Raw genomic sequence first — 8,756 nt, 5'->3', positions numbered from 1 at the left:
GAGAGAGAGAGAGAGAGAGAGAGAGAGAAAGGGGAAAAATTCCTCAGACTCTTCCTCTCTTTCAAATGTCAGAAAATAACCTGAGTATGCAAGGTCAAATAGGGGTGGATAGGACTTGAAGTCATGAAGACTCAGATTTCTGAGTTGAAATCTGACCTGAGGTGTTTACTAATTGTGTGATTCTGGGTAAATCACTTCACACTCTGTTCTCCAGTTCTTATTTTATAAACTGAGTTGGAAAAGGAAATGACAAACTACTCCAGTTTCTTTGCCAAGAAAACCCTAAATGGGGTAACAAAGAATTGGGCACTATTGAAATTGCCTAAAGGACATCAGATATATCAAAACTGTAAATTGGGGAATAGTTTCTAACCAGAGAACTTTTAGATTACATATTTAAATGACTGGTGATTTTGGGAATAATGGTTACTCATTCTAGGATTTCTATTTAGTTTTCCTAATTTTAATGATTTCTTTTAAAATCACTTAATAATAATAATGAGACACAGAGTACAATATGCCATTGGACAAATGTATGTGCAAAATTAGATTTTCTGATATATGGTGAAAGGGAAAACTAGTAAGTAAATAGTCTATATACTTTAATGGCCCCACCAAAGAGGCCAAGAGAAAGGGGTCACAGAATGTTGGATGGAAGCTAAGTTAATAATTTAGACATAGTCAAAAGTAAGAGTAATACAAGATCATGGATGGATAGGTTAGGCTATGAATTGTCTAATATTGCATCCAACTTCAATTCAATTAAATAGAATGAATAATTATTAAGTTCCAACTATGGACCAATATATAAAAATGAAATCTAAAATATAAATATAAAAATATAAATGAAACAGTTCTTACCCTAACAGAGTTTACTGGAAGGAAACAATACATCTTCAAATAAATAAATATAAAATAAGGGTAAAATATTCAGGAAATTCAAGGAGGGAAGAAAGGAAGAGAGCAATGGTTCATTGGAGGAAACAAGATCACACAGTGTCTTGAAAAATCACAGATTTATAGCGGAAATGTACCTATAAGATAATTATATTCAATTCCATCATTTTACATATGATAAGAAAACAGATTTATCTGAGTGTTTGGGCATTAATAATGTGCTGAGCATTTAATGAGTATATGTATTACATATATATATTGCATATATAATAATAATAACATTAAATACTGAGCATTCTAATGCCTCCGAAAGATCACAAGTAATGGTATTTCTAATTATTGTATAATTATATATATGTAAAATTACATATTTATATCTAGATAGATAGATATAATTGTTGAAGTTGTTATCCAGTATTCTATATGTACCACAGATTCTAAAACTGAATGCAGGAGACTTTCAAGAAGAAAGTACTATGAACTTGATCTCTCGCATGCTTATCACATGCATAAATACACACACATACAAACACACATATCACACACATATATGTATTCAGAATATTTCACTCAATCACTTTGTTTATACACAGGAAGGAAATTTTGGTGATGAGAGAGACAGAGAGAGAGAGAGAGAGAGAGAGAGAGAGAGAGAGAGAGAGAGAGAGAAATTGCTACTAAATACAGTATATATGGTCAATTTGAATTTGTATAATTGGAATATCTCTGAGATAAAGGTTGTTAAATTGTGGGGTTTGTCTGAGTTTGCTCATTTGAGCATATAGCTTGAATATTGAAATAACCACATTATGTTAATATACTTCTACAAACATTATAGCAGACTATTATAGGTCACATTACTCTGGCACAGATAAATGGGAAGGACCTGACTTTGCTGTCATTTTAAGATTGATTCATTTGAATAATTAGAGACACCTGCAAAATACTCAGTAGTATTTGGGTTAGACTTTGAAAATCCTAATTCTTGCAAAAATTACATGGGATCATATTTTTATTTTTCTCCCTCTTGAAGGTTGTAGTCAGTGCTCTATACCTGTCTGGACATTCCAAATCAAGATTCAAGGACCTTTCAGCAAATAAGCAACATAAACTTGACCACGGCAATATTAACCTCTGGAATAAGGAGCATGATCTAGCCTTCAAATTCCTACTAGACTCCATATTTTAGAATCACTACTGACTTCTGATTATACAAATATGTCCTTAATCTTAAAAAAAGAAATGTTAGGATGAATATTGTACATACCAGGAAAATGATATCTATTGATTCATATGAATTTGCTCAATGGAATTGTGAGTTTATTCATGAATTGAAATTTAGGAGCTTAATAACTCTCAATTAAAAGTTTTGAGACTAAATATTTGGATCTTAGTTCCAGTTATGGACAGTTAACAACCAAGTAACCCAAAACTTTGAATGCCGAGTTTTATGCTGCTAGTAGATGAGTTAGCCATTCTGGTTAGTTAGTAGTATCCCTGAACAGAATATCAAGAAGAAAAATTTTGATTCCACATCTTTTTCCTATAAAATGCATGATTCAGGAATGATGTTAGTTCCTATAGAGATAGTAGACTTCTGATTCAGGTTGAATAGGACTTCTAATGTGGGAAAGTATAGCCACTATAGTCTGTATTTATTCCAGAAAACATACTATTAATGGAGGTCATTACTGTCCTGAGTTCCTAATTCTCCACATCCAGATATACAGTAATGGCTATCAATGGACTTGGTTGCAAAACATTTGAATGTCATCACTGACCAAAATGAAATATGATTGACAAATAACTGAGCCCCACTCACCCCAAATTAAACTACTATTAAAAGATATTCAAAAAGTTGGAATTTATTAATAGAATGCTATGTTGAATAGTACTAGTCTGCATACTGTATACTAATTCAAATCAATAAACATTTATTAAACATCAACCATATGCACAGTGGATAGAGTTTGAGGTTTAAAGTTAGGAGGATCTGGTTTAAAATTCTGCCTTTGATATTGATTCTATGATAATAGGAAAGTCACTTAAATTCTGTGTTTCTTAGTCATCTTCCTAGGACTGATATGCTAAGCCATAGGTGGGTCATGGGTGGAAGGCGGTCCCACTCTGAACATACAAAAATCATAGATCCTTTTGAGTGTTCTAGAATAGGCTGGGACTCATTGATAGGGATAGGGATGCACCATAACAGTCAACCAGTCCTTGATCTCAAGGACCTTACATTCAGCTGAGAGAAATTTAGAGATGATACTTTGAGGAGGGAAAGAGGGCATTAATAACGGGAATTCAGTAAAATTCTCAGCCAGGATGTGACACCTTAGCTGAGCCTTGAACTAGAATAGGGATGTTGAAGTTAAGAGGGAGGAAATTATAGGATTTGGAGACAGGCTGTATGTAAATGTATTCAGGTGAGAAATGGAGTGTAGAATTAGAAAACCAGAGTGTGGTTTTAATGTTTTAGGCTGGTTTACCTGGACCATGATGTCGGGATAAAGAGGTATTATTTTATCCTAAAGGCAATGAATAAGTAGTAGAACTTTTTTTGACGTATGCCTAATAATCTCAGATCTGTGTCTTCAAAATATTACTTTGTCCACAATGCATAAGATGGAATGAAGAAATGAGTTAGTTACTGGAACTTACTTATTTGGCTTAAAGAGTTGCCTGCTTAGTGTCATACAGTGTCAGTTGCAGGTCTTCAAAATGGATCCTCCTCTTACTTGTTGTTTTACTCCATAAAAACAAAAATAAATGAACTATAAACTAGATCTTCCTTAAAATGAAGAGTTTCTTTATTATGTCATATTGTTTGTAAGTTAACATTATATAGTATATCATATAGCATCTGCAAGCGCTACTATCTAAGCTTCATATAGAATATCTTTAATGCTTTTCAGGAACTCCAAATTTGTGAAGAAGCAACAGTCACATTTAGATATTTAACTTTTCCTCTTTTCTGTCTCATTTGAATAATTAGAGGAAAGTGTGTCTATTTTAAGGGATATAAATAATTAAAAGTTCAACAGATAGAAAGAAAACTGTCTTGGAGATATTTTGCTGGAACCTTGCCTCTGGCAGTTGTCTTGAAAGAGTATAGGACTAGAAATAACTTATGTGTTTTGTGAATGTGAATTTCAAAGGTTGACCTGTGACATTTTGAGAAATGAAAGAATAAAGAGGAGAAAGGTAGAAGGCAGAGAGCAATGATCATGCCCCAGGTGTACTCCCATAACCAGATAATATTGCACAGAGAATGGGTAAAGAAGAGCAGTCTATATACATACATTATACAATGATTTTCAATTGGTCTTTCTCTCATCTATAGTCCATCTCTTCTTTCCCTATGCATTCATGCCCAAGCCATGGAATGTTATTCTTACCTTTCTTCTGCCTCTTAGAAACCCCTGTTTTCTTCAGAAATCTGAGCAAAATCTACCCTGAAGAATTAAATAATAGTGCAATCTCCTCCCTAAAACTAAAATCTTTTGTTTGTTTTGTACATATGCATGTATATGCTGTCTTCATCATATCTTCTATAAAACATATTGTTTAAACTCTCTAGTGTCATGGAATGTTTTATTTTTTACCTTAGTTCATGTTTTGACTTGTGGGAGATATAGATTTAAGTGTAGCAGAATTGCACAGTCATCACTTTATCATCTTGAGTCACAGAAGTCACAGCAGCAGGACAAAAATAAGGATGACTGGTGATCATCTGGAATTCTGTGGACGACCTTAGCATTTTTCATGTCTGACCAAGCTCTAAGCATTCCACAGTACTTAAATCACCTGCCATTGGAAGAAGTTGTTCTCATCTACCAATTCTAACATGGAAATCTTCACATACTTGGGGTAGACAGCCTCTTAATTGACTGACAGGTTTTTGTATAAATTGATATTTTATTTTATTTTTCCAATTATATGTTATTAAAGTCTCAGAACAATCATCCACATGCATATGAATATTTTTAAGTTACATAATTTTCTTCCACCTGCCCTTTCCAGGCCCAGCCACCAGTGGCAAATAGTCTGGTGAATTGTACATACACATTTGTGTTTTAACATTTAGCATTTGTTTAACATTGTATTTAGTCATTTTCTGTATGAGGAATTAAGATGAAGGTAAAAGAAAAGAAAATCATGAGATAGGAAAGAAAAACATAAGAGAAATTCATTCAGATTCTGTAGGGTATTTATTATTTTGTTTTTCTTTGTTTTTCTTCAGGTGCCCATAGCAGGTGTCTGGGGTTGTCCTAACTCTTTAAGTGCTGAGAACAGCTGCATCCATCAAGGGTGATCAACTCACAATATAGTTAATATGTACATTGCTCTTTCAGTTCTGCTCCCTTTGCTCAACATCAATTCCTGTAATTTGTTACATGTTTCTTTAGAGTCTGACCATTTGTGGTTTCTTATAAAATAATACTATTCCATAACATTCATATAGCATAACTTGTTCATCCATTTCATTCCAATTATATGTAATGAAAGTTTCTGAACAATCATCCACATGCATATGAATATTTTTAGATACCTACCTTCCACTTGCCCTTCCCAGTCCCAAGCCCCAGTGGCAAACAGTCTGGTGAATATTGTACATATATGTTTAACATTTAGCACTTGTTAAACATTATGTCTAGTCATTTTCTGTATATGGAATTAGGATGAAAGTAAAAGAGCCTCTATGAATATTTTGGAACTTGTAGGACTTTTCCCTTTTATATGATTTCTTCTGGTAATAGGCCTAGTCTTGGTATTGCTGGGTCAAAGGATAGGATTGATTTTATTGCTCTTTGGGTATAGTTCCATATTGCTCACAGAATGAAATCTACTAATGCATTGTTATGCATTAAAGTCCCAATCCTTCCACAACCTCTCCAACATTGGTCATTTTCTCTTTTTGTCATCTTAGCCAATCTGACAGGTGTGAGGAGGTACCCCAGAGTTGTTTTAATTTGGATTTCTCTAATCTATAATGATTTGGAGCATTTTTGATAATATTATATATAGCTTTAATTTCTTCCTTTGAAAATTGTCCATTCATATCATTGGATCATTTATCAATTGGGGAATGACTTGTAACTTTATAAATTTGCTGTACTTCTCTATATGTTTTAGAAATGAGACCTTTATCAGAACCCCTAGCTGTGAAAATTGTTTCCCAGGTTTGTGCTTTTCTTCTAATTTTGGCAGCATTGGTTTTATTAGTGCAAAACTTTTTGAAATTTAATATAATCAAAATCATCTATTTGTAATCTATAATGTGCTTTCTTTTTTGTTTGGTCATTAAAGTCTCCCCTTTCCATAGATCTGACAAGTTGAATTTTTCTTGAACAGTTAATTGGCTTATGATATTACCATTTATGTCTAAATCCAATATTTATTTTGAGTTTATGTTGGTATAGGGTGTGTATGTGCACTATGCCTAGTTTTTGCCATACTATTTTCCAGTTTTCCCCAACAATTTTTGTCAAATAGTGAGTTTGTATCCTAGAAGTTAATATCTTTGTGGTTTGTCAAACAGTAGATTACTGTAGTCATTTACTTTTGTTTCTTTTGAACCTATCCTAATCCACTGATTCCATTACTCTGTTTCTTAACCAGTACCAGGCAGATTTTATGACTGCAACTTTATAGGATAATTGTACATCTGAGAGAATTAGGCCATCTTCCTTTACTTTTTTTCATCAGTTACCAGAAAGTCTTGTCCTTGTGATGCTTCAGATAAATTTGGCTATTATTTCTCCTAGCTTGATAAAACAATTATTTAGTAGTTTGATTGGTATAGCAGTGAATAAATAATTTTTTGGCTAGAATTTTTATTATATTAACTGGAAGTAACCATGAGTTATTGACATTTTCCTATTTGTTTAGATTTGACTTTATTTGTATGAGAAATGGTTTGTAATTGTATTCATAGTTTCTGGGTTTGTCTTGGGAGGTAGATTCCCAGGTATTTAATGTTGTTTGCAGTTACTTTAAATAGAATTTCTTTTTCTATCTCTTGCTCTTTGGCTCTCTTGTTCATATATAGAAATGCTGATCATTTATGAGGGTTTATTTTACATCTTGTTACTTTGCTGAATTAGTTAATTGTTTCAAGTAGTTTTTAGATGATTTTCTAGGGTCCTCTAAGTATACCATTATATCATCTGCAAAGAGTGAAAGTTTTGCTTGCTCATTGCCAATTTTGATTTCATCAATTTCTTTTTCCTCTCTTTTTGCTAAAGTTAACATTTCTCATAGTATATAATATGGTGATAATGGTCATCCTTGTTTCATGCCTGATCTTACTGGAAATGCTCCTAAGTAATCCCAATTACATATATTTGTTTATTGTTTTAGATACTGCTCTTTATTTTAAGGAAAATTCCATTTATTCCCTATAATTTCTACTGTTTTAATAGGAATGAATGTTGCATTTTGTCAAAGATTTTTTTAGCATATATTAAGATAACTATAAGTTTTCTATTGGTTTTGTTATTGATATGTTCAATTATGCTGAGTGTTTACCTAATATTGAACTATCTTACCTGGTATAAATCCTACCCAATAATGGTATTTTGTCCTAGCAATAACTTGCTGTAATCTCTTTGCTGAAATTTTGTTTTTTGCAACAATGTCCATTAGGGAAGTTGGTCTCTAATTTTCTTTTTCTGTTTTGGTTTTTCCTGGTTTAGGTGTCATTGTTGTCAGAAAAGAAATTTAGCAGAGCTCCTCCTATTTTTAAAATTAATTTATGAAAAAGCATAAAGATGGTGGCTATCTTGTTGAGAGACTTAGGTGTGGTTTGGCTGCAGAGTCTGAGGAGCCGAGGGGTGTATGGTTTGGGCTTACTCTCATCACAAAATGTTTTGATTTTGTCACATGTTCACACAAGTGCTTCCCTTGATATCTCAAGAAAATGAGAGAAGAAAAATAAAATAATTTATCCTCCTCAGCTTCCAGGAGAGCCTCAGAGACCTGCAGAAATATATCACTGTCGAAGACAAATAAAATAGAGCAAAGACAAAATGTGGGACTTAGCAAAATTGATAAGAGGAATGTCCATTGGCTAGGCCTTGGCTCAAATGGAGTTCAGTGACAAAGAGGTACTTTTAGAGGCACAAGACATGGCAGTGAGACACCACAATGTAGAGTTCAGATCTGATTCTAAATCCACCTCTGGACGAGGCCTTTGCCTGAAATGCATTTGCTATCATGGCCAAGGTTTCCACAGCATTATGGAGAAGGTTTATTGCCATTACTTTGTGAAACTGGTAGAAGGAGCCCCCTCCTCATCCTGATCAGCCAAAGATGAGCTATGTTCATTCTAAGGAGCATGTTCAGGAGCTTTGGAATCGAATCATCATTCATTCATTGTGATGAAATCAAACGCAATTGTGTATACTTTCCTCCTTTTTGTCAAAAAAAGACAAAAAAAATGTACATAGCATTGTAATTAATTTTTCTTTAAGTGTTTGGTAGAACATACTTTTAAATCCATCCAGTCTTGTAAACTTTTCAAATTATGTTTCTGAAATGGGGTTATTCAAGTATTTTATTTCCTTTTGTGTTAATCTGGGTAGTCTTCATTTTTTATAAATATTCATCCATTTTACTCTGGTTATCAAATTTTTTGGCATACAGTTTAGCAAAATAACTGTATTATCTCTCTAATTTCCCCCTCATTTGTGATTAGTTCACCCTTTTGATACGGGTAATTTAGTTTTCTTCTTTCTTTTTTATAATCAGATTATTTAAAGGCTTACCTATTGTATTTTTTTTCATAAGAACAGTTTTATTAATTAGATCAATTTTTTTTTGCAAGGCAATTGGGGTTGAGTGGCTTGCCCAAG

At 33.1% G+C, this 8,756-nt stretch overlaps 1 pseudogene; it reads left to right on the top strand.

Moving 5' to 3' along the window:
• Window positions 1–7,673: 7,673 nt before the first annotated feature.
• On the top strand, window positions 7,674–8,283 carry LOC141519898 (large ribosomal subunit protein uL22m pseudogene; annotated as a pseudogene).
• Window positions 8,284–8,756: the final 473 nt, after the last annotated feature.

Source organism: Macrotis lagotis, chromosome 4 (assembly GCF_037893015.1).
Source record: "Macrotis lagotis isolate mMagLag1 chromosome 4, bilby.v1.9.chrom.fasta, whole genome shotgun sequence".
Taxonomy (NCBI): domain Eukaryota; kingdom Metazoa; phylum Chordata; class Mammalia; order Peramelemorphia; family Peramelidae; genus Macrotis; species Macrotis lagotis.
The sequence above is the reverse complement of the archived record's forward strand: the minus strand, read 5'-3'. Positions and strand labels throughout refer to the sequence as shown.